This window comes from Rousettus aegyptiacus, unplaced genomic scaffold (assembly GCF_014176215.1).
Source record: "Rousettus aegyptiacus isolate mRouAeg1 unplaced genomic scaffold, mRouAeg1.p scaffold_m13_p_10, whole genome shotgun sequence".
Lineage (NCBI taxonomy): Eukaryota > Metazoa > Chordata > Mammalia > Chiroptera > Pteropodidae > Rousettus > Rousettus aegyptiacus.
In genome coordinates this window covers 6,939,053-6,965,855 of record NW_023416285.1, presented here as the reverse complement: position 1 = coordinate 6,965,855, position 26,803 = coordinate 6,939,053, and the positions used below count along the sequence as shown (strand labels likewise).

The 26,803-nt window shown below is 43.1% G+C and overlaps 1 long non-coding RNA gene across 4 annotated transcripts; it reads right to left on the bottom strand.

Annotated features, from left to right (window-relative positions):
- Positions 1-14,570: 14,570 nt before the first annotated feature.
- On the bottom strand, positions 14,571-24,751 carry LOC118608649. 4 transcript variants are annotated; one of them, XR_004953038.1, is made up of 3 exons: positions 24,674-24,751; positions 15,467-15,713; positions 14,571-14,821 (listed from the first exon to the last, which is right to left on the bottom strand). It is a non-coding gene; the product is annotated as an uncharacterized LOC118608649 (long non-coding RNA). The 4 variants fall into 4 exon arrangements; XR_004953036.1 differs by lacking the exon at positions 24,674-24,751 and adding an exon at positions 22,317-23,550; XR_004953037.1 differs by lacking the exon at positions 24,674-24,751 and adding an exon at positions 20,388-20,923.
- Positions 24,752-26,803: the final 2,052 nt, after the last annotated feature.

Sequence of the window (26,803 nt, the reverse complement as noted above, 5' to 3'; positions counted from 1 at the left end):
GGTATAAAATATAGCCACAACTCCACATTTCTTTACTTCCAAGGTAAAATATACCAGTGGGCCTACACCCTCTCATTGCAGTATTGCTATTACGCTATCAGCATGGTGACCACATCTTTCAAATCCAAAGTCTGAACAGAATGGCATTAAGGGGAAAATGCTTAGAATATATATGAAATGGGGACTATTTTTAGATAAGTCGGTGTAATGATAAGGCATCTTATTTTCCCTGTGGTAGAGCAGGTCATCTCATCTCTGCTTACACATCACTCTTCATGATTTTATAGTGATTGTACGGATCAGAGCTCATAGCAACCTGAGGTTTTTGCCAGCCCCAGGAGTCTAGAAATGTTTCCTGGGGAGTCTATGTGTGGTTCAGGCACCTCTGAACTTGTGCTTGGAAAGCTATCTCCAAAATGTACCAGAAAGTCTTAGATCCATATAGTTGGGAAACCTTGGGCCATTTGTGTGAGGTGAGTCCTCCATGAAGCAAGAGACTTGTGTTCGTGCGTGACTGTGGTTTACACCTGGCCGGAATCTTCTATTTCCGTCATCCACGTATTTCCCATCTTATCTCACATCAGGGTGGCTGTTAATCAAGTCGCTTCTGTCACTGACTGGATTTGTGACAAGTTTCCTAACCACTCTGAACCCCTGTCTTCTCCTCTAAAAAAAAGGAGAAAAAGAATTCCTACTCGATAAAGTTAATTAACAGGTACCTATTAGATGCTTCATAAATGCTTTTTTAAAAACAAGCTTGTCGAACACTGATACTGTATAAACCTAAAAAGCATTCAAGACTTGTGAGTGATATGAAGACTTATCTGATGAATTATTCTTGGCATTAGGTTCCTTGTAAGCTATGAACAATCTAGCAAATCGTAAAATTTTCTTATTGACGGGCTTTGTCCGTTCCCCGCCCCTCCCCCTGGGTGTTTCTGTAAGAGAGGACTTTGAAAGCCATTAGGAGGAAAATGTTGCTGTGTTTCGTGCTTGAAGATAACACTGCTGACCCCATTTCCATTCACACTCGGGTTGAGAATAATTCCTAGTACGAAGGCTAATGTTTCCTGCATCGTGTGCCCAGGAAACCTGCCCCGGATCTGCATCTTAGGGTTCTTGTTTGTAGAATTAATTGCTTTTCCTCTTTTCTTTTAAATATTTGTAGGTCTTATTTTTATTGCCACAACAGTAATATGCGATTCCTGTAAATAAAACTGGAACATTACAGAAACACATGGTCTATAAAGAAAACATTTTTTTTTTTTTTATAATCTCCACCTTCTCTCAGAGGTTTGGCATATTATTGTGTTCATCTTATCTAATGAATATGCTAATGTGTGTGTGTTTTAAAAAACTGGGTCATACTAATATGTTTTTCTACAATTAGATTTTATTTAGCCTGTACACATCTCGGATAACTTCGACATCAATCTGCCTCCTTTCTGCCTCTCTGTGTCTCTGTAATTGTGTGTAGCAGTTCACAGTGAGGTGTACCACAAATTGTGGTAACCATGATTTCCATTCCAGGTTGACTATTGTCCTTGATGAAGAGTAGATCAAAGACCTCATGCAGGCAAGTTCTCTCAAAGACTGCAGAAAAAAAAGCAGTGAAAAAGAGTGCCCTGTTGGAGCAGGAGAGCAGAGAGCAGTAGTGGGTAGCTGAACCCATGGAGCCTGAAGGACCCAGAGGCAGTGTGGACGATATCCCTTAGCATGGTAATCTCTTAATCCCATTTTACCTATATGAATCATAGACCTTCAGCGATGAGTTCTTTTGATCTATATGTTAAGCTTTGAAGTGATTTATTCAATCAACAAACATTTTAAAGTACCTGCTATGAGGCAATCAGGAATGCTGAAATGAATTTGCTTAATAGGTGAAAACCCATCAAAATCCACAGGGCAATAAATAATTACATTCCACTGGACACAACTCATTTGCATTTTGCTAGACAGGCGTAATCTGCATCAGTATCAGTTTTCTGCAACATACAGAGTAGTAAAACAGTTCAAAGACAATGAAAGGCAGAAATAATCAGAAGAGTATATTAGACTGGACACCCAAAAATATTTCGTTCCCATTTCGAAGTCTTTCACAACTTTTCCTGACCAATACCACATTTTTCAAGTTGTTGATATACAACTTGAAAAATGTGGCATATAAATGCTAAAACGGTGAAGACAAAGGCAGTTAGGGAACAGCAGAATCAGTCCGTTCGTACGACAGGTTTTGTAGGAGGAAGGCAAACCGGGCGCAGGACCAGTTCTACAGAAGCAGGAAGTACAGTGAGTGATGGAGACAGCGTATATTGTGACTCCACTTATGTGAGAAGCCTGGGTAGGGGCATTTGGTATTTACCAATAGGCAATGGAGATTTCACTATAGGCCACAGGTATATTCCTTCACCTGAACATCCAGGTCAGTCAAAACCTCCCAAGCAGCAACGCATGTCAGCCTGAGCATCTCCCTCAGCTGTCTGCAGGTGTTCTTCGCTTTGCTCCTGGCCACACGTGTTTCTCGCTCTCAGGTTTGGATTTCATGTCTGAACCCGGGTTCCCTGGCTCTGACCCTTTGTTCTTTCTGAGAAAACCCACCTTTCCTCCTGCTAGTTCATTCCCGGTGATGTCGTTCTAACTGTAGACTCATAGCTACTCCCCGAGTCCCTTGGACGAGCCTGGACACAGGCCCCCCGCATCTCTCGCCAGGTGGGCTCCGAAAATAGAGGAAAAACGCAGGCTTTTGGAAACCCTTCAAACCCCACGTTTGAAGAAGATTCAATTTATTTCTTTCTGGTTCAATTCAGTTTCGAACCCAAACATCGGCCGAGACAGGCTGTCTTTGGGGATCCAAATGAAAAGACTCAAATCCCATTCTGTATCCAAACAGTTCGCTTTTTCCAATCTCTGAAAGATTTCAAGGGTGGAGGTGAGATGGGGCACTTAAAGGCTTTTTCAACCATCTCTAAATCTCCTACTCCTATGTTAGTATGGTTTTTATATTGTCACCATGTGTGGCAACGTTTATTTTTGTTCTGTTCCTCACTGAGCCACCTTTACCCTTGGTTTTTCACTAAAAAATCTCCACCCACATGAGACCCATGTCAGTTAATCTGACTTCACTGATAGTTTGGCATGACAAAGAAGATAGGAAAGAAATAATGGAAATGCAAATCACTCAAAATCAAATGCTAGTCATCGAAATTCTTTTCCTAAATGTCCCTTTAGCCACTCCGTCATGCTGGTTGGCTCCTCTTCTCTCTCTCTCTCTCTCTCTCTCTCTCTCTCTCTCTCTCTCTCTCTCTCTCTCGCTCTCACTTTCCATTTCTTTTTCTTCCCTTTCCTTGTCTCCTCGAAACACATACATTTTTCTCCATCTTTTTTAGAGTGGCCCTACTCATTACCAGCCCTTTTTCCTTCCCTCAAGTTCAAATCCAAATCATCTTTTGCATGTTAAAGACTCATGTAGCCAATACCGTTCTTAGCTGCGAGTAAGAAAAATGGATTCTGGTTGAATTAAGCAGAAGTGGTTACCGAGGGAAATGAAAAATCTCAATAATCAACAGAGCAGGTGAAGAACCAGGCCCAGGAAATGGGCAGGCGAAAGTGGGGAGCTTGGGAGACCAGAGCGAAATCACAGGCAGCCACTGCTGGACGGCAGAGGGCCCAGGTGGCACCACACCGCCACCATGAGTCTGCTGGGACCCCACTGCCCCTGTAGATTGGTCTTGCTTCCCATGGGAGTGCCTACAGATATGAAGGGGTTCGAGATCCTAGAGAAACACATACAGTGACAACTGGCCACGCCAACTCATTAAAATGCCTTGATGAAAGAAGAGCTATTTTGTATCTCTCTCTTTCCTTCCCTCTCTTCTCCTGCCCGGGGATCTTTGAGAGGAGCTGCCCTTGGTAGGGAGAGACCTCGAACGCCACTGACCTCAGTCGTATTCCTCTGTCTCCCAAGTCCTCGCTGTCTGTGCCTTATAAGGAAGAATTGGCTACAATCACATTTTTTTTTTTATTTTTTTACCACAATCAGTTTTGGTTTTAAGCATTTTATTGCCCATGACTATACTTCTCCCTACATCAATCTCCATGACAACCCTATGAAGTAGGTACTATTATTTCTATTTTATAGATGAAAAAGCTAAGCCTTGGGAATGTTACGTGATTCCGTCAAGGTTGCACAGCTAGAAACTGGAGGAGATAGATTTCAAACTCAGGGCTGCCCGATTCCAAAGTCCGTGTTCTCATTTTAAAGCTGGTTATTCTTGTGAAAACTATGCACGCACATAGCTTAAGAACTGAACTACTGTTTCACGTCTACCTCCATGTCTCTCCGCTAACGACTTACATTGTCGTTTCTCGATCTGCTTTAATCCTCGTCCTCGCACTTCTGGTTACTAGCTATAGGTACTTGACTTTCTTCCCAGAACCGTTTCCTGTTCTCATCACATTTCACCTGATCCACCATTGTCACGCTATCATAATTTTGCTTAAAAACTAACATCACTATTCAAAGGACATTTTACAGTGACCGTGTAAACTCTATTGACAGTGAAGCCGAGGAGTATTCTATGATGCTATTGTAAACAGTATCTCCTCTTGGATTTCGTTTGTTTGTTTGTTGTTGCTAATTAGAAATACAATTGATTTGTTATATGGACCATGTACCCAGCAACCTTATTATATTAACTTAATTAATTCCAACATCGTACGTGTAGTTTCTTCGGCTTCTCTACATACAAAGCATATCTTTGAATAATTGCAGCTTTTCTCTTCCTAAGGGTTACCCTCATTTTTCTCCTTAGGGTAAACATTATTGAGATGTAATTCATGTACAGTCAAATGAAGAACTTTCAAGTGTACAATTCAATGAACTTTGACAAACGTGCGTACGCAGGAGAGTACTACAACGAACAGGAAATCGAGCCTTTCCCGGGCCCCTTGCTGGTCAGTAGCATTGCACATCTTCAACCCCAGGCAACCACTTAACTTATTACATTTTTTTTCTTTTCTAGAATTTTCCGCTTTCATCCTCTTTTTCATTTGTGATGTTGGTTATTTAACCTTCTCTTCTTTTGTCTTACCATTCTTCATAGGAGGTTTTTGATGCAGGAACACTGAATCCTTACCATGGCCTGCCCTCTGTTTTTGTCATTTGGGTACAGCCCATTTCTACTATCAAATTGCACGCCAGTGAGACTCACATAGCAGAAAATAGGTCCAATAGATTTTTTCTTTCAGCCAACCCATAGCACTTGATGCGATGCCTGGTACGTAGTTTGTGCTCAATAGATATTAACTTATTGTTAAACTGGGCCATTGCTTTCGTGGGTTGGACGGTTGCAGAGTTAATAATTTAACCAGAATGTTTCCGTTTCCGTCACTTTACTCCAAAAAATGCTAAGTGTGTTTGTAATAACATGCTACTCATGGAGCTTCTTGCCAACGACTTACATTTCTTCCTTTAAGAGGAAGAAAACCCTAATTCGTGTTTTAAAACTCCTTTCGGAATTTTTAAGAGGTGTTCCAGCATTCTGTGGTCAGATTGTTCTCACGACTCTAATGGTACTGCCGCACCATAGCTCAGAGTTGGCACCAGCACACTCCTAAAAATATCATCGGTGGTGAGCCTACTAGTGAGAATTTTATTAACACAAATGAGGACCCCTACGAGGGACTGTGGGGTAAAGAGTTTACTGATTCCGAGACTCCTCTGCCTAGAAATTTAAATAGTCTGGCCATTTAGATTCATGCGATGTGCGATCTAAGCCACTGAAATCCTTTCCTGTGATACTAGTAGGAGAGTCTCTGAGTTCTGGTTCTCCAGCGACTTCCTGCTGGAGCTTATGAACACCGTCACGCATTGTGTTTGTGATAACTACGCGGATGGGGACTTGTTTCTCCTGTCTGTGTTTCAGCCATGCCGAGGGACACACCTTCTCGGGGCTGGAAGAGACTGTTTTGTTTTGTTTTAATTCAGTACTGAGAATTCCAGAAGTATTGACCAAGCATTGGATGGAACCTTAGGGGTTATCGCTGCAGGAATTCCTTCTACTGCAGTGTGTTTCGAAGATCCTTAAACTACAAATCATATAAGAAATAAATTTTACATCACAACCAAGCATAGACGCGCGCGCGCGCACACACACACACACACACACACACACACACACACACACACCAGCAGAACCACTCCGGATAAAATAGCAGAAGAGACAAGTCCGGAAAGCCCGTTTCATTTCTCCCTCTCAAGTTCACCCTCCACACCGACCCCCAAAATATAATGCCAGGTCTCTGAGGCCCTGACACGGGGTTAGAGAAACACACTGGAAATGAAAAAATGTATCTAAACATGGGAGAGAATGACAATGATGGTGAAGAACGTGACAATGGTGATGACAGTAACATCAGTCACTCACAATTACTGAGCACTTAGGAAATTCCAAGTGGCGGTCCAAGGACTGGATGTGCCTAATTTCACCTGCTCCTCAGTGTAAGGCTTATGAGGGAGGCGCCGTTACCACATCGCTCCCGTTTACAGGTGTGGCTATCGAGGCTCGGAGATAGACAGCCACTTACTCAAGGCCATGTCGCCGATGATAATTGCTGGCGCTCGGGTTCAAGCCCCAATTTATTTAATTCCAGATCTTCTCACTTCTACTTTGTGGGAGATATATTATTAGAAGGAGCTGGCCAGAGAGCGCCTCCCTAGAAATATTCGGTTTTCACAAGACTGATAAAAGAGAGATACTACAAGGAGAGCAAGCAGAGCCTTGCAAAGCAGCTTTGGCAAATTAACTTCCGTCTTCCCAGGCCAGAAGCCTCTCCTTTTTTACAGGAGAAGAACATTTACCACTCGGCATTACTCTTCTTGACAGTGGGAGATTACATGCTGGACTTGACGGAGTTTCTGTCAGGGAGGATTTATTACAATTTCAAAGATGGTTCTTAAAAGAGATGGTTGTTTTGCATTTTTTATACAGGTCCAAAAAATATGTCAGGTTTGATCTTCTACAAAATCGCCTCATATAAACTTCCTGCTTTTCTCCCCTCCTCTCCTGACTCTCAGCCTCCCCCAGCCTTTATACACTATGGCTGTTGCCAAACCTCCCCCAGACAGCCCAGCTTCCAGTGGCCTTGACCCACTTTCTGTCAGAAGCTCCTGCTTTTTCCCTGCAGAGTCCAATCTCCACTCTCCTTAAAGAAGAACGAACACTGGGCCCTGGGGCCTGGGAGCCAGGAACGCTCCCTCTCCACAAATCCTTGTCGAGAGCCTGACTGGAGTGTCCCTAATGGAAGACGTAGTGACCCATCCGTCAGCACCCCCTTGGTGAATGATGGCCAGGGTGTATGGAGCATGAGGCGACAACAGTGAAATGACAAGAAGTCCTGTTTATTGAGTAGTTATTGCTTAGTATGAGCTGGCAGATGGGCTAAGTGTTTTGCATGTTGTCTGACTTCAAAACAACACCTTATTTGCCTTTATGCCCAAATTACGACAGCGAAGTTTCAGAGCTAAAGGAAGGGCCACGCAGGGTGGGTTATACCTTAACGTTCTTCCCAGCCGGCTCATTCTCATCCCAGGGTCTCTTTGCAAATGGCCTTCCTTCCTGATCGGTGGCCTGGCCTCCACATACCTGCCCCTTCAGCTAGCTTTCCACCCTGCGAACACTCAGGGCATCGGCCCACTTCAGGCTCTGGGCCAAACTGTCCCTCACCTCATCTGAGACTAATGCCCGGCCCTTGTTTCCCTTCTTAGCATCAGCGTTTTCGCAGGATTGCTGACGGCGAGGACCTCCGTTCCCTCTAACGGCCTGTCTGCAGGTGCGTGGTCTGGCCCAGGGGCCCAAAGGATATGACCCCATGAGTCTAACATCAGCACATCACTGAAAGACGGCCGTGGAAGATAACGCCGCCGTTGGGGGTGGGCAGCTCCTGTCATTCATGCTGGCATGTGGGGAGAGTTCCACCACCGCCTCTGGCTTCTCACCCCATTCCCTCTCCGGTGAGGGAACAATGACTTCTGATTGGTGTGCTTGGAGGAGGAGCCCAGTCTGTCTCTTTCTGTCACTGCTTGTTTCAGAAGTGAATAATTAGGAACAGGTCGTCACAGGGAGGACCCTGAAGTCGGTCAGCCCAGCCACCTGTAAGGTGGTAAATTTGTCTTTATTATAAAATTCAGAGGTGCAGTTTATAATAAAGATAATATTTTCATTTCTATTTATTTGATTCTTAGGATTCTCTACCATTTGATTTACGGATTGTATGACCTCTGTAGCAACTACTCAACTTTGCCACTATTGCGTGCAGCGGCCATAGACGATACATAAGTGAGTGGGTGTGACTGTGTTCCAATAAAACTTTATTGACAAAATAAGCAGTGGGTCAGATTTGACTGCTGGCTATAGATAGGCAACCCCTGTTCTAGCTCCAAGTTCCAAGCTCCTCAGCTTAACATCCAAGGCCTCTCATTCAGTCCCTACCTATCTCTTTAGCTTCATCTATGTCCACTTTTTACCTTCCCTGACCCACCACTTACAATCCAGAGACACCCAACTGGTTGTAATAACCCTGCCCACCCTCACATACAGAAACACACGTGCATACACACACATGCATACCCACATGTTATAAATGGAAGGTTCAGCCACAGGCAGAGCTGACAGGTGTATAAAAATGTGGGTAAGTGTGGAAAAGGCCAGGGTTGAGGACTGTAATATGACATGGGAATATTGGCCCACTATATAATGGGATCTGAAGAATAGGTTGGCAGGTTTGATATTCTTTACTTTCTACCTGAGTCCAAAGATAAAAGGTATAGCTTCCGTGTTCTCAAATGCTCAGTGCCGTTGACAGGGCAAGATTAAAGCAAATGAAATAATCAGAGAACCGCGATAGCACATTATCAGATCTGGGTTGTATGGCACAGATCTGGTTTGTATGGCACAGATGAAATTTGGAAGAGGATGACCAAAAGAAGCTAAGATAGTTTTTGAAAAAAGCCTCTAAGGGAGATATCAGGGAAAGAATACCAAAAATATCATGAAATTTATTCTTTTAATTTTTTTACTAAAAAAACTTTTTATTGATGCATTATACATAGCCCAACAATTATAGGAATCTTAAGTGCCCAGCTCAATAAATTTTCATAAACTGAACTAATGCCTGTAATTAAAACTCAGATGAAGAAACAGAAAATTAACCAGCATTTCAGAACCTCCTCATACCTCCTTCCTGTCACTACCAAGGGAAATCTCTGCCATGACTTCTAGTACCGGAGATTAGTTTTGCCTATTTGTGAACTTTATGCAAATGAAATAATACAACATGTACTCTTTTGTGTCTGGTTTCTTTTGCACAACATTCTATTTTGAAATTCATCCAAGTTGTTATGTTTAATGGTAGTTTGTTCGTTCTTAGTGCTGCTTAGAATTCCATCGTATAAATACACCACATCTATTTATTCATTCTTCAGTTGATGGAAATTTGGGCAGTTTCCAGTTTTCAGCTACTTAGGCATAGTGCTGCTTTCTTGCATGAGTCTTTTGAGAGACACGTGTATGCATTTCTGCTGAGTATACACCTAAGGAGTGAAATTACTCGATCATAAATTATGAATATGTTCAGCTTTCAGATCTTGCCAAACCACTTTCGAAAATGGTTTCACCATTTCATACCTGCGGTGTATGGAGTCCCAATCGCTCCACATCCTCTTCAACTCTTGGCCTCATCATTCTCCTTAAAAGTCGCTATGCTGGTATGCATGTAGGGGTATCTCTTTGTGCTTTTAATTTGCATTTCCTTAGTGACAAGGTTGAGTACCTTGCCACACATGTATTGATGTATATTTGTGTATCCCTCTTAGTTAAAATATCTTGCCCTTTTCTGTTGGGTTGTCTGTCCTTCTACTCATTGATACGTAGGGGTGCTTTCTACGTGCTGGGCGTATGTCCTTTGTCAGAGATACTCATTGCAATCTGGCTTGTCTCTTCATTCTCTCAATAGTGCTCTTAGTGAACAAAATAAACTCCCATAATTTTTAATTGTCCTTTGGATCTTTGGATTCTGGCTACTTTCTAACTCACAGAACAATAAGAGAAAGGATTTCCATTAGGTACAGCAAGAGCTTGAAAACAATAGTAGAAGGAAACTTGGAGATGACCCAACTCAAATTTCTTGGTTTTTCTTTTGGGAAACTACCGAGCAGAGAGGATGGGTGACTTGCTCTGGGTCACGGACTCAGTGAGCAGCAGAGTCGGAATCGAGGCCCGGGGCTTTTTGTTCTAGCTCAGTGTCCTTTACGTGGGAATGTTCGCTCTCATTAACTTGCAGTGACGGGAACAAAATGAGTGTCTATGGGAAGTGACAGCGTCCTTGTTAAATAACGTCTGTATTAGTGAGAGTTTCACCAGCCCCCAGGCCAGGAGACTAAAACAACAGATTCACAGGACCTGCTCTCTCTACAGCTCTGACCAGGAGCCGCAGTCTATTAAGGACACTCACTATGCATTGCGAAGCCCCGCTGGGCTGTGCACAGCCTGGTAGCCATGGCTCCAGTCTAAAAATAGTGAGGCGTTATTTATGCTGGCAAAATGCTTAGGGTAATAAAGAGAGATGGCGGGTGTGACTCTACCACAGTTTTACTCTAATAAGTAATTCTGCTCTGGCAGAAACTCTGATTTACCCAAAGTGGTTGGGAAATTCTAAAGTGAAGGCAACAGTTCATTTCAGCTCAAGGAACTGACGAAGTCATGTGGCAAGGCCATACCCCCTCACTGGCCAGGGCCGCGGGTACCTGCTGAGTCAGCCCTGTGCCCTTGGGAAAGGACAGGCGGAGTGACAGGCAAACAGTCCGAGGAACAGCCTTGCCACTGCTGCCGGAGAGTACTACAAAAATGGGGCGCCCGGGTGTCTCCCTTAAGCAGAGTGGCCGTCGCCAGGCCCCCAAAGCCGGGCGCGCCACCCATTATCCATTTTTGACCCCGCTTTTGCCAGCCGGATCGACTCGTTAAAATATCTGATCTGACAGGATTGCCCTTCCACTTCAAATCCGCGTCCTTTATCTACACACACAGTGTACAACAGCTCAGAAGGAGGCAGCCAAATGTGTACGTCCGGATGGACAATTCCTATTTTTTAAATCAGAATTTTCCATTTTTTTTTTTTATGAGGCTGAATCACATCGGCTGGCTTTGTAGGTCAAAACCGGCCGAATGCTAAGCCATTTCAAGTGGTTTAACTATCTAACGAGTAAGTATTATTGTGGAATTTAAAAAATAGTAAAGTCTTTGTAAATACTATTCCTAGGGTAGGATGCAAATAGTGATAATACCCACCACTTGCTAAGTTCTTTATATAGCTAGACCCTCCAGTGCACCCCCAACATGCTGTTTAACCTTCATAACAGTGCTGTAAGGTGGGGGCAATGATTATCCCCATTTTACACCCCATCTCGTGTAAATCTGCGCCCTCTGATCTCGACTGAAACTATGCGCTAGAAAAATAAAAGCCAATCTCTTGAGGACGAGACCCAGCATTTGTGGTTTGGGCTGAATCTTATGCCCCTCCTCCCAAGATGCCTCCCCATGGTAGCGATCCAGAGAGGATTTGCTCAGCAAATGCAATAGTTAGGGCTTAATAAGCAAAGGAAGGGAAACAAAGGGACGGACACACGTCCCTGTCCTTAACTGTTCTAGGACGTTCCCTGGCTCAAAGCCAACCGAGGGGCCTCCAAACCCTCCATCTCCCATTTCTTCCCTGTAGCCTTCTCCCCAGGACCTCTGGTGGGAATCCAAACAAAGGGTGTGTGTCAACCACGGGCCAGCAGAGGGCGGACCAGCACTGGCCTCGACCATGGCTGAAAACGAACCTCTTCCCTCTGGAAAACAGGACTCTCTTCCAGGCTGCCCAGGCTTGTTCTTGAACATGTCCTGTGACTGCGTCACGTTTCTGGAGACGGTGTGTTCCTTAAAGACAGAGGCGGCTCTTACTTACTGAGCTTTTACTGTGAGCCAGCGTCATTGCTAAGATACTTTACATACAACCAGGATTTAAAACTCGATCTAGCTGCCATCAGAAATCAAATGTTTTACCATGGACACGCAGTTCCTGGTTTCGGAGGGGCTGTGTACCTCCGCGAGATTGTGGCTAGTTCTTTTTCTTGTGTATGTGTGTGCATGTGTGTGCGTGCGTGTGTGTGTGTGTGTGTAGGCCTGTATGTTTTTGTGTTCATTTTTTTCCTAAGGAGAGAGGCCTTAGGTTTTATTAGGGTCTCAAAGACGTGAATGACTCGGTAAGATTTAAGGACCTCCTCAGGGAGAGACGGTGAAGAGAAATCTGCCTAAGTGACGTGAGATGCAAAACCGTTCGTTGTGCTTAAGCCTCTGACTTTGTGACTAACGGGGGTGGGGTTCAGGCGAGCGTGGAACAGTCAAGAACAGATCAAAGACACATGAATTACGAACTCTTAAATCTGTGTCATCTGAGCTATGTTGGAATAGAATGAAACGTCCCATACTGGTGAGACTGTGAAAGCAGTTTTGTAATCAGAAGGGATCCTGTAACGCAGGGGGGTGGGGGCAGGGGGAGGCCAGACAAGACAATGTCTGCATTTGTTTCGGAAACAGAGCAAAGCAAGGATGCAGGGAGAAAGTTCAAGGTTATTCAAGAAGCATAATCCATTCCACTTGGACAGCACTTTACAGATTACAAAGCTCTTTTATATGCATGTGCACCAGAGGGCCTCAAAATAATTCTGCGAGTTCAGCAAGATGGACTACTGTTTGCTTTGATCCAGGGAAAATTAAAGCACAGAGAGGTTAAGTCATCTACCAAGGTCACACTACTAGAAAGTAGCCTTGGTCTTCTAGAAGCCAGAAGGATAGATTTCCCTCTCAACCGGTATGGAATATTTTGGTAAGAAAGATGTTTGCTGCCAAATTGTCCTTAACTTGTGACTAAAAAAAGAAAAAAAAAGACAGCTGATTCATACCATGTTGGTTTCAAGCTCAAGCTTTCAAATATTGTAATAAGTCTGAGGCGCACAGTGCAGGGGTTGAGAGTTTGGGCCCTGGCTTCGGACGGCCCGACCCAATGCCCGAGTCACCCCCGAGAGGCGATGTAGGCATCCGGAAGTCCCAGCCGCAAGACAGTTAACGCCCCTGGAGCGACCCTCACGCAGGGACAAGAAGGATCTGTGAAGAACCACTCCAGGCTGCACACACGGCTTCTCCGGAGGTTCCGGGCAGGGCTGACCGCCGGCGGATGAGGGTGGTACCGTGTCCGCATCCTCCGTTGGCTTTCTTCCCTCCCCTGTCCCTCTCCATGTTTCCTTAGATCGACTCCGAGACGGGGTCCTCCGAGGAGAGGCAAACACCACGAAGCTTCTCGCGGGAAGGGCTGTGTTGAAAAAAGAGGAGTGGGGGGTGGGCGGTGAGGGCCTTCAGATTGAGAACAGGGCCGCCCCGGGGTGAAGAGAGGTGGGCGGGCCGGCCGCCGGGAAGGTGCTTGGGCTTCAGTGCAGTTCTAGGACAGTTCCCACCAGGCGGGTGGGGAGTCTCAGAGCCTGAGCCACTCGGTCAAGGAATCCAGTGTCACACAGGAAAAGGCCCATGCAGGACCCTGCTGTGTTCACTTCACGTCCTTGAGAAGTGTGGCCTCACCACTGACATTGAGGTGGATCCAGAGGGCACAGCCTGGGGACACCATTCAATGACATCCCCCCTCCCCCAACAGGAGGCCAGGGGGCGTTTTCATGCACATCCTTATCTCTGGGCCAGTCCTAGAAACTTCAGACTAAGACATAGCTCGATTCAATAATTCATTGACATATGGTTGAATGGAAATAGAGTTTAGGAGTCATCACCCACACAAAGTAACTCCCGTGCAGGGAGCCCCTTCCACCAGCTGTGAACTTAACTTCATTAGGACATTCTGAACCGTGTTTCCACTCAGAGCCCAGGCCCTCATCAGTATCATGTGGGAGTCTGGAAGAAAAGACCAGGACCCAGACTAGTAGAGATGCAGATTTCACTCAGTGCCTTGTATCTCTGGGGGTGGGGGGCGGGGTGAGCGGGAGCATCGGTGAGCTGTGGAGAGAGGTCATTCACAGGAATGAAAAAGGAGGTCTCTGCTGCCAGCCTGGCCAACCACCAGACAAATGACCTTGGGGGGTCAGCTCCAAGCTTCGGAGAATCAATGCAGTACTTGGCAGGGGCAGGCTGTACCCTGCCCTGCTTCTAGGTAACAGGAAGGCGAAGCGAGAATCTGCAGAAAGCATTTCACGAGCTCCGCTCTAAGGAATTAGATTTCATTTTAAGATTACGGACTAAGCACATGATATTGCCTTCCCCGCCCCCTCGTCCCCAAATCCTTAGAAATGATACTGCAGAAATATTCTGAAAAGGTATGACTAATAAATTACCCTCCAACCTGAAGAATCAGAGTTCTGTGGTTATTATGTGCCACAGTGTCTAAACATCACCTCCTGTGGGTTTCCCTGTAGTCTGTCTGGCCTGAGAGATAAGAAGCCCCAGAGAAGCAGCTGCTCAGTAAAATAGAACTCATGATATATATTTTTTAATGTCATGAACAGAAGAGGCAAGGGAAGGAGGAGCTACTGGGGAAGAACGCACAGACCGGACAGCCCAACCTTGTCCTCTGCTGCCCGCTGCGGGCTGGGAGCAAGGCCGAGCCCAGGGGACGATGCATGCAGGCCAGCCGGGGAGGCCAGCAGCCAGCTGTCACACAGAGAATGCACCGAGCGACCGTACAGGCCCACGTCCTGCAGGCTTCCATCTGATAGAGGAGCATTTGTCTGGATCGTGTTCCACAAAAGGAAGAAAGCATAAAAACACTTGAACTCTTATGTTTTCAAGATACCATCTTATCTCATAGCCGCTTCATGAGAAGTAAACTGTCCCGGAAAATCCGAAGGCACAGGTGCTCACCGAGTGTCTCCTGGGGTCTAAAGGGATAGAAGACCATTTCGCAGACCGGAGATCGAGGAGCAGAGAAGTTAAGAAAGGGAGAGGAAGTAAAGAAAGATAATTTAAGCACCTCTTACACAGAGCATGAAAAACAGGGCTTAACAAGGTAAATTTCGTGGCGACACTTAGCCTCACTGAGCCCTACTTATCTCATTAATAAGATGGGGATCCCCAAACTTCCCTTCCATTGGGTTTGAATATTAAGTGAGATAATAGATGTATGTAAAGTTTCTGGCGTAGTGTCTTGTACTTGGTCAGCAGACGGGAACCATGATGGAACGAGTCCTTCTGCCCCCTTCTAAGCCATATTTCGTGTTACCGTTAATTGGATATATATTCTTTCTCTTCTCAACATTGTCTCTAAAAAATGTTCAAACATTCAGACAAAATTTTAAAGGTTGCAGGGAATACCTAACGCACCTATTGCCTAGATTCTATAATGAACAGGTTATTGTTCTTGTTGTATCACATACCTGTCTAGTCCTCTGTCCAGCCATCAGTTCGGCTTTGATATATTTCGAAGTGAGTCGCAGACATTAACGCACCTCACCCCAAATATGCAAACACGCATATTTGCGAAAGATCTTCTAACAAGGACGTTGAGAAATAGCCTTTTGTATTTGACAGGCCCACTGGTAAATCTCTTCTGGTGTAGATTAGCCTCTCTCTCGTTTTCCTTAACTTTGAAGCAGCGTTTTCCAAAGAGTGTTTCATGGAACCCTAATGCAGAGATACATGGACAAATATATATGTGTGACCAAAATGTTTAAAAAACTCTGGATTAAATAAAGTTTTGCAAATTTTTCTATTGCGGGACTTCTCAGAGCCTTTGTTAGGCTAATCTGCATATCCTCAAAGACAATATGTTCTACTCTTTTGACCAATGAGAAACATGTAGCAGAATGGGTTGCACGGAACCCACTTTAGAAAGAGTGAGTACCTTCACCTGGGTCCTGCCCTCTCCTCTCTCTTCCCCATAGCTCATGCACATTGTACAATTTCTAGTTCTTGGTCTCCAGTGTTTTCCATAAAGCTTCTTCAAGTCTCATAGACCATTTTTGTGTCTGGTGGTTACATCTCTCTCAAATGAGTATGTCTCTGAAACACATTCTCTGTTAACAGTGATATCACAATTAATTATGAAGTACTGCTTGCTTTTTATTTTTTTAAAAAAGGTAAGTTTAGGACAAATGACAGGAAAATTTAAAGTATATTGGGGAAAATGGCAAATTTTAAAAAACATTTCTCCATGGTAGAAAAAAGCTGAAAATTTATATAGCTTTGAATGTTTTTTGTAAATGGATATAAATCATAGATTATATAGGAAACATAGGATATTCTTAGACTATCCCTCAGTTTTGAGTTTAGTCACGTGGAGGTCAGCTTTGGTTTCCAGGAAGCCATACTATGGTAGAAGGATGGATCCTAAGTTATTCAATCTCTCACATCTACTATTTAAACTATCATTTAGCTTTTAGGTCTGGTAGGGAACAGTCTTGGTCCTCCAAGTTCTGCCTTCCCCATCGGCTGCTCAGAGGAGGGCGTGGGTGAATGGCCTCTAAAAACTGTGCAAGTCACAAATAAGGGCTATTTTTATCATCATTATCATCAGAGAAGTAGAATAATAGGATCCGAAATGACCTTGACAATGTGTCTAGCCTTGATTCTTGTTTTCCAACAAGACTGTGCAAGGTGGCAATAATTTCTCTCGAGAAGTATATTGATTTCAATGTCCCTTAACAATTCACCATGGTATTCCACATCCAGCATCTCGCTACCCTCCAAAGTCACAAAATACTTCCAAGTCCTGGCATTCCTTGAACACGTGACGAAGCGTCTTTATTATGGAAAAAATGTAGGAGAAAGGAATTATGGCCAACTTCCCTAGTCATGTCTATTTCGTGACGAGTACCAGAGACCCTCACTTGCGAAACCGTGTGACAGGACTGAGCAGCCAAAGATCCGATTTCCTGGTAATGACCTATGTCGGAAGAATTTCAAATGGCGGTGAAGTAAGTGAGAGAAGGCACTTTGAAGGAGAAAGCAAAATTTAAGTACACAGTCACATGAGGCCTCTCTCTAAAACGCGAAGAAGGGCAGTTCTGAGCATGTCTGGTGACCCCACGGCCATCGGACCTCCCCTCCTGGGTCGTGTCCTGTTTACTCGTCCAGCTTCACCTGCCGCAACTGTCGTATAAACTACACAAGACCCCACACGTCCTCTGACTTCCCTGAGGTTTTGAACACACTTGGCCTTGACTCGTGACACCCCACCTTGCCCATCCCCTTAGATGTCTCCTCTTTGCTCTTCAGAGTTCTGCTTGGTGCCACCATTTCCATGAATCTCTCCCTAGTGAGGTCGGTGCCCCGTCCCGATCTTATTCCTCATACCGAGTCTCTATCTCAGTGCCTGCCATTTACTTTATGACTGTGTACATTTTTTTTTTCTTCTGACTATGAGACGGTAAGTTTCTTGAAAACAAAGGTTTACTATCTTGATCTTAAAACCTAGGAGGTATTCAGTAATTGTTTGATGAATTCATATATGAGTAAATATAGGAAGAACTAGCTTTGTACATAAATCTGTCAAGAATCATATTTAATTAGCATTATTCAAACCTGAAGACAATGAGCTCTATCTAAAGACTATCTTTTGAAATAAATGCATTCGGAAAAGAATATGACAGCAGCTTTCCCAGCAAAGTAGTAAAATATGCTGTATTATAATATTCATATTATAATAATATTTATAAATCAATAACATCTGTAAATGATGTTGTTAATTTGAGCAAGCTCAGATCTCTTCAAATCTTACCTCTTCCTGGATATAGTCATAAAATAATCTCACTTGATTATTACTTTATATTAGTTTTATTCAGTATTTATAGGTGAGATGTGTTATTTAGCACTTATGTATATAAGGCTTGTTTATCTTTTGAGGCCCTTTAATGAAAGCTCTATGATTGGATTGCATATCTGGTTATAAACAACTTAATGGTATAAATTCTGAAGTCAGGACAAACTCGATTCAACTTCTGTTCTTTATAGCTATATGACCTTGGATAAGTCCTTTAAATTAACTGGACTTTGGTTTTCTATTCTGTAGAAGTTGGGATTCCTATAGTATAGGGTTGTATACTGAAACAAAGATGATTAAATAAAGACTGTGATAGATAGAAAACAAATAAATAAAGATAGAAAATGCTAAATAAATGTTAGCTCTATTTTTTTCCCCCTCTACATAGACTTGATGTGGTATCAATGATAGTTTCTTGAAACAATGGATGTGTTGGATTGAAATTCCCTGCAAGGAAATTTTATATGACTTGGGGGACAACGGGGAGTGTTTTCTCCAACCAGGAAGGGTCTGATATCAAACTGACTTATCTTAAAAAAAAAAAAAAGTGAAAATTCAGAGTTGTCTCTTCCTCGACTTTTCTGTACACCCAGGGTATCTTGCTGCATGAGAATCACAGCACTCAGGAGAGACCCAATTTGGCAGACACAGAGCAGCTGGATGGCTTCTTCTTCTTCTTTTTTTTTCTTCTTCTTTTTTTTTTTTTTTGCTTTTAGCTACAGTGATAAAAAGAGCACTTCAAGCTTGATATCTATGTGTGCACTATAAAAATAATGAAAGAGATACTCAAACTTTAAAGAAATATGTACCCGGAGAGTACCTTTCCTAGTTTTTAGTTAGAAGAAGAACCACTAAGTCAGGCTGTGAAAAGTACCTAAATTGCTAGCTTCATTTGAGCTTTCACTTTGCAGGAATTTTTTTCCCAAGTGACCTGATTTCAAAACACATCGTTTCCCCAGCGTGGCCTTCTCTGATGTGACGTCCAATGCCAACCTTGCTATTTTCATGGATATGCACTCCTAGGGAGAAAAGGCTCTCAACATACTTCCCCTGAACCCTAAACGGAACAAGATCTAACAGCTCTTCGAATCGCTTTATCTTGAGGTTTGTTTAGAGTCTGGAACCCTGCCAGGGTGGACCAATTGTGGATGCTGTTTATTCCCTTCCGCTCACCCCCAACGATCTTTGATACTCTCTGTCCCCTTCAGTACTAGGGGACCAGCTGTCAGATATGAAAACCTTCTATGGTGGCAAAACCATCTCTATAAACAGTCATCAAACTCGGAGGGCATGACCTGCCATTTATTTTTAAGATCGTTCAGCCAACAGGTGTTGGTTACAACCCTCAGCCAAACACGTGTATAATGCTCAAAGTCATTAACTGGGCATTTAGTGTCTTTCATGGTGAGGCCTCATCCTACTGTTTTATTTGTTCTGTACCTCGTCTCCGTCCCCCTAACAACTCACCGTGCCCTGCTTTCTTTCCTGATCACTCCATCTATGCATGCTACCATCCTCCCAATACAGAGACCTCAACCTTCCTCTTGAAAATCCTCCCTTATGACACAATGACACAACTTATTTATCTTCTTAATTCCTATGTCCTTTCATGTTTATTTTTCTGTAGACTTCATCGTCAATTTGTATTCTGTATCACACCATTTCTGTCTATATCTTGGGATCCTATTAGCCTTAAAACTTCAAAAGGGCCCACACTGTTTTAATTCATGTTCATATCTTTCAAAACAAACATACCAGGTATTTTTGATTCTGTCATCATCAAGCTATGCATTGATTAAGGAACTACTAGCTCCTATAACAAACAAACCCCAAAGCACGATGGACCAGACATAAGAGATGTTACTTCTCTTTATTACCAGTCCAAATGAGTGATAAAGGAATAGCAAGAGTGGAGAGAAGGCCTAGGCACGTTTAAACTCCTTGGGTTGGAAGCGGGGCATTGCTTCCACTACATTCCATTGGTGAGAACTAGTCATGGGACCCCGTCTGGAGGTGAGTGGGTTGGGGGAGGTAAAGTGGGCTTGTATGGAAGAGGAGAACATGGGTATCAGTGAGCAAAGCTTCTGATATTTCCGAAAGTCAGTTTTCTCATCTATAAAATGAAAGTGATAGAGCAGGACTAAACAAAGGTTTTTTTTTATGGGTCCGAAGTATGGTTGGGAGGAAAGATGAAAAAAAATAGAGGAACAAGAGAGAAAAATGAGATCAAAAGGACAGAAGACACAGGTGACAAAGGGTGTTGGCACCAACTTTTCCCATGTGTCTCTCCCGATACCTAATCTTAGGTAAGGTTTTGGAGTGAATTCTGTTGCTCAGAATTCCCATCATGAGTCACGAACAAGGCGGAGGCAGAAATCATGTCGGTGCTCGTGTTTTCTAAGGCAATTGAGCGAGGGACCACGTTGGGAACACAAATCGGACCTCCAGGAAGACAGTCATACTATTAATTTTTTTTTTTTTTTTTTTTTTTTTTTTTACATAAGAACAGTAGCACGGAGATCACCATTAATCCTCACCTCCATCAGAAACAGCGCTGACCCAGTTTTGAGCTAGTTTCCCACATGAATCATTCTCTCTGAAGGCAGGCCCAGCCCACTGCGGAAATTCAGGGCCTGCTCCCCTTCACTCTCCACCTCCGGTTTCGCCTTTCAGCACTTCCCAGTGTAACCGCCTGCTTTGACTCCTTGGGAAGGCGAGGCGCTCATGCCTCCACAGATTTGCATACACCGCTCTCTGTGCCTATAAAGCTTTTCAGCCTCTTCTTCTTTCCCTCCAAGACAAAGCCAGAAAAAATCTGTTGTAGGGAGCCTTCCAAGTCTGCATGGATGTTCACCCTTCGGATTTTCCTGGTAGTTTGTTCTTACCCTTCTCTTAACACTTGTGATGATGATTTGATTATTTATTATTATTATTTTTTTCTAAATAATGGATTTCTTCAGAATAGGCAATTTATCTTTATTTCTATAACTCCGTTGCGTAACACATAGTCCACACTCAATACTTTTGCCAAATACCAGCTATCATTTATATAGCTTTTAAATGCATTACTCCCTTTGTTATCTATAATAATTCATGACATAGAAACTATTATTAAGACTATATTTACATACGTGATCTATATTTGTATTTATGTCATATGTAAATGTTATATATTATAAAATTTATAAAATCTATTTTAGACAATATACATGAATTATATATATTTATGTACATAAGTAAATATATTTTATATATAACTATAATTAAAATGAGGGAGCTGAGAAAATTTGGTAACTGTCTACTTATAAATATAAAATTTGAGACTCAGATCTATATCTGTTTAATTCCACAGGCCCAGCTGTTAACCCTGACATATGCTAGACAAGTGAATATTAAGAACAATTTAAATTACAGTTCCCCCAGAGAAAGAGACATCGTACAATGATTAATTAACACAACCAGTACGATCAGTATGAAGAACATCATGTTAGTTCTGAGAAAAGCTGTTTCATTGTCTGGGTTCTGGGTGAGGGGCTCTCCAACACCCCCCATTGGGGTCACCACAGTCGGACTGGTGACTATAGGGTTGCTGCAGGTGCGGTAGGACTCTCCTGAGGCAGATACAGAAACATCAAGATGGCTAGGAAGTAAACTCATGGGGATGAAAATTTCTGGTGAAACAGAACTCCCATCGTCTTCACAGCAGCCTCTCCATCATGGGCTGAACTGTGTCCTCTCAAACCTAGTCGACACCTCGATCTCAGATTTCCAGCCTCCAGAACCACGAGAACATAAATACCTATTGTTTTTAATCTCAGATCTATGGCTAGAGGTCAAGAGGTTCTATGAACTGTAATGGAGAAGATAAAAAAATAAACCTTCATACTCTCTAAAGTCTGACCGAAATTCGCCATTTCCTTTAATGATCAAGGTAGGCAGCACATCACAATGGCATTAACAATACCTGCGGCTGCTGTTGTCATGGATATGCTCATACCACTCTACAGAAGGTGCAGATACATCCAAGCATCTTTATGTTCATCACTATTTTGAAACGGTAGTCTTTACTAGACTCGCCAGATCTTGAGTAGACACATCAGATCTCGTTAGGCAAAGTGCTCATATTAATACATCACGAACTTATTTTACTCAAATGCTATAGTCATCATATTTTAATAGAATCAACTTCTTTTGCAATTTTAAGTATTTTATCAAATTCATTTAAAAACATCATCTTGAGATGCGGTCTTTGGGCTCCGCCAGACTGATTAAAGCGTAGGAGCCCACGCAGTAACCATTTCCTTCCTTTTTTCCCCATCAAGCCTGGTGGCGGTCCCTGATGTCCTCTCACTAGCCTGAGTGGCCTGCTCTTGCCATTTCTCTATACCCTGCCACACCTTTGTCATAGTCCCTTTACTAAGCCCTCCTTAAATTATCCTAAGTTCTGCATACCATCTGTGTCTTACCGGGATACTGACTGATAATCCCTTTTCAAGGGCTTTGCTTTTATCATCAACAATAGCTGTGGGACCTTGGACAGGTGACTTCTCTGAGTCTCTGTTTTTCTATTGTGTAAAATGGAGATAACGTCCAACCTGCTAACATCAAAACATCCAGGGGATTGTCAGAACAAGTCAATGCAATATGTTTGAATACTAATTGACATACTGGAGAACATTGCATAAGCCCTGTTCTTTACATCTCAGCTATTTTTCCCTTCCTTCCTCCTGTTCTGCTTGACCAGCAGGCTGGCAGGACCAAAATCTACTGCTACAGCCTGAGGTATGGGTCATTTCAGAGAATAATAGCACTGTGTTGCTTCTGTTGTTAAGGCTTCATGGCTGAGGCGTGGAACTATCATTTTTAGTCTCTCTCTCTCTCTTGATTTTTGAATCGGGTCTAGATGAAGTAAGTTCTTATTTAAAAGCCCAGAACAATATCTCTTAAATAGGGATAATAGATAGATACTATATCTAAGAATATTTTAAAAACCATGATTTCCCTGTATTGTTCAATTATTTCAATTGCAACACTGCTTGAATGTGTACAAATAAATTGGATACATACCTTTATGGTTATAGTTCTTGTACAGCTATGAATCAAAAACAAATTTGCAACTTAAATATAGGAGACGCTATTAAGATGATAAATTGAGACTATGCTAAAATGTCCTTTTCCTACCCCAAACATATAGAATAAAATGAACCATAACAGTGGTGTAAAATAAGGACAACTCTCCATAGACAAGAAATTATAAAGAATTCCTGGAAGGCTTGAAGTAGATGTGATTTGAATCATCGATGAACCCGTAGCCCTAAACACACTCTAGAGGGGCTGACTCTTAGTTGGGAGTGGCTTCAGTTACTCTGTTTAAATGCCGATGATTGGATGTTGGGGTGGAGGGTGCTCTAGAGCTCTTGACAGTCAAGGTGGCTTCTACAATACAATACCAGGAGAGACCTGATGGCTTACTCCCTCTCTTCGGCGCTACCATACATAACTCACTTGCGAGGGCAGCAGCAGGACGGTCTGGCCCTAGGCAGGAGCAGTAAGTGGAGGCGTTGGACCTATGAGGCAGAATAACCCTCTGGGTGGCTGGCGATGAGGCGTCTCCATGACCAGAAGACTAGCTCTTGACCATCCCAGCTAGCAGTACATCCACTTTAGGTTTGTCGTCACAGGCAATGGGCAGTATAACTCAGCTCTCAAATAAACAGAGATTCAAAGATACAGAGATCAGCCCTAAACCAAGACTCAGCCAATATTTAAGAAAGTCAATTTAATAAAACAGAGCCAGCAAACTCAACCGACACAAGTTTTGAGAACTAAGGATACCAGATTAATATAACAAATATAGAGAGATGAGAGAGGACATTGCACTAAAGACACTCAACTAGAAATCTTGGACACAGAAAGTTTTTGAAATAAAAGGAAAAAATAGTAGATGTATGATAGAATGTATAGAGCTGAGAAGAGAAATCATAATTGGAAGATCCAGTTGATAAATTCTCTCAGAACACAAAATGAAACGGTAACAATGAAAACCCATAAGAAAAACTAAAACTAGGGGAAGAAATCAGAAGTTCTAAGAAGGATCCGGAAGACAAGAACACAGAGTAGAGAGAGTCAACAAATTATAGAAGAAACATCCTATTCGAGAAAGACACAAATTTTCAGATTAAAAGGGAATGCTAGGTATTGGGCAGGAGGAATATAAAATAATCCACATCTACAAGTATTATAGAAGAATTTCAAACCACCGAAGATAAAGAGGCAATCCAAAAACCTTTCAGACAGGGGTAGGGGGAAGACAAGCCTCTCTATGAAAGAATAATAAGAATCATATCGACATAAATCTTCTCATCCACAACATTGGATGACACATAACAGTGTCATTAGCATTCTACGCCCAGCCAAATTCACGTTCAATTAAAATGGTAACACACTTTTTATTTTTTTTACTATTCTTGAATTTTAACAATATTTTACCCTTCTTAAACTCTAACTGAAGTAATTACTAGAAATTGTACTTGGGAAATAGAACAAAATAAATCCAAGAGGAAGACGTGGGGTAAAAAAGAAAAGAGAAAACAAAAACAGCAAAATATATTACAAGAAAACATGTTTTGATTATTAAAATACCTGATAAGTAAATCTCAGATGATCTCAACATAGTATCGGAAAACAGACCAAGGAAATAGGGCAATTTAAAATTTGGTTAAGTTTTGTCCTATTTGGGAAGAAGATATAGATACCAATTAACATTAGATATTGATTTAAAAAATAAGTATAATTGTGTGACCTGGAAACCGTAAACTCTCACATGGCACAGAGGACTTGTCTAAACACTACCGCTGCCCAGACATTCCAAGAACTCTCCCATGTCCATGCTTTCTGCCTGGATCGCTCCTTCTGCAGGTACCTGCTGAGTTTGCTTCTACTCTTTTTTCACATTTCTTTCCTAAAAGCTCCTTATCAGAGAGGCCATACTTAACTCCTCCACAAAATAGAAACCTCTAGCACTGAAATAGAAAACAGCAATCTCCATAGAACGTATCGCCTTGACATGTACCAGTCAGCTCGGGCTGTGTCACAGAATGCCCCGGACTGGGTGGCTTAAGCCACAGGAATTTATTTCCCACAGTTCTGAATGCTGTAAATTCCATTTCAAGGTCTGGCAGGCTTTGGTTTCTATTGTTAAGGCTTCAACGTATGAATTTGGCGGGGAGTGGGAGGCACACGATTCAGTCTGTGGCGTGACGTATTATCTTTATCATCTGTCTGATGAGGGCAAAAATCTGCCCGTATTCTGTCCACGGCTGTATCCCCGCTGCCTCAAATATTGTCTGACATAACCGGAACTCAACAAAAAGTTGTGAATTAATGAGTACATTAAAAGAAATAGCCGAATGACTTCAGCGTGTCCTCGCCCTTGCTAATCTTCCCTTTTCTCATCTATAAAAAGGGGATGATAAATGTGATAGCTCGCAAAGCGCTTTGATCGTACCCGGCATAGAAAACGCGATAGAGATTCGTTATTATTATTGTCGTCTCCAATATTATTATGTCGAGGTAAATCCTATAAGCATTTTCTTTTTCTCCCACAACCAAGTAAGACGGAATAGTGGAGACAGGAGAAATCCAGGGCCAGCACTCTCTAGAGGGACATTGGTCACTGCTTTTACAAGATGCCAGATATGGCTTCAGAAGAAAGAGACTCCCGTCCTTGGTGTTATAGCCCGTGTGAGCAGTTAATTTCTGCGTCAGCCTCCTGTTTCAGCTTTTACGAAGTTGCTATTATCTGATCTGTAACGATGTTGCCGTTGGGGTGGTGGCAGCGGGGACATGCCTTTGTCTCAGCTCTCCATCACCTCCACCTCAGCTGCGAAGACCTTGGTAGTTCTGGGTTCATCCACTACGAAGCCTATAGCCAGGCACCCCTGGGGGACACAGAACCCCTTCGAGGAAGGAAACCCAGTGGATGAGCTTGTCCAACCCTCAGACTCAGTCGGCTGCTTCTCATGCTTCTCTTCATCTCAGAGAAAAAAAACGTGAACACATTTTCCGGTCCCCACGGCTCTGTCCCCCGACCCTCCTTCCCTGCCTCGCATAAACACTTCACAGACTTCATGGCGGAAAACGAGCCCTGCGTGAGTGTTGACTCTTTGAGCTTGTGTCTTGGGGGGGAATTAACCATTGCCGCTGAGACCTGCGTTTTGCACATAGCGCGTCATTCTTCCCGAACTCGGGAACCTTCCGCTATGTCTGAGCTGCAGTTGTCACCAGCACAGGCTGACAGAACATCTTTCTAGAACGTTCAGGTCCATTGCGTTTCTCTACTTGGATCAGCTCATCCAAAGGGCGTTGTCTTTCCAGACAGCTGCTCAACGGTCCCTTGTTCTTTGCTGCTGGGAATAGAAATATTGATCGGGCAATCGTTATCTTCCGTTGTCAATTACCTTGAGGAAAGACAAACCTTGAACAGTTCCTTAAAATATAAACAAAACAAAATCCGTCTGAAAGCTCCCTGATGGCTGCCGCTATGACTTCTCACCACCAGAAGGTGGGGCCACGTCTGTTTTTCTATGTTCTTTTGCTAATCGCAGATTCTGTGTGTGTGTGTGGGGGGGGGACCCGTGTTGGGAGGTTCATTCCACGGTGAATGAGTTTGCTCTTGACTTTTTTTTTTTTTTTTTTTGCCGCCGCTTTATTTTTAGGAAACTCTCGGGGACCCCCCTCGTGTTTTAAAATACACGTAATGACCATCCCTGAAGGCTGGCTTTGAAAATGAATAAACCAGAAGCCACCAGGGTGCCGCTCCCTTCGCTGGTCTGCTCCGCAACACAGATGTTTGATGACACCTGCTACACTCATGCCGTAGCCTAACGCAGGCCACCGAAAGCTTCTGGAGGACAGTGGGACACCAGCCAACAGAGGTAGTGCCCATTTGGAG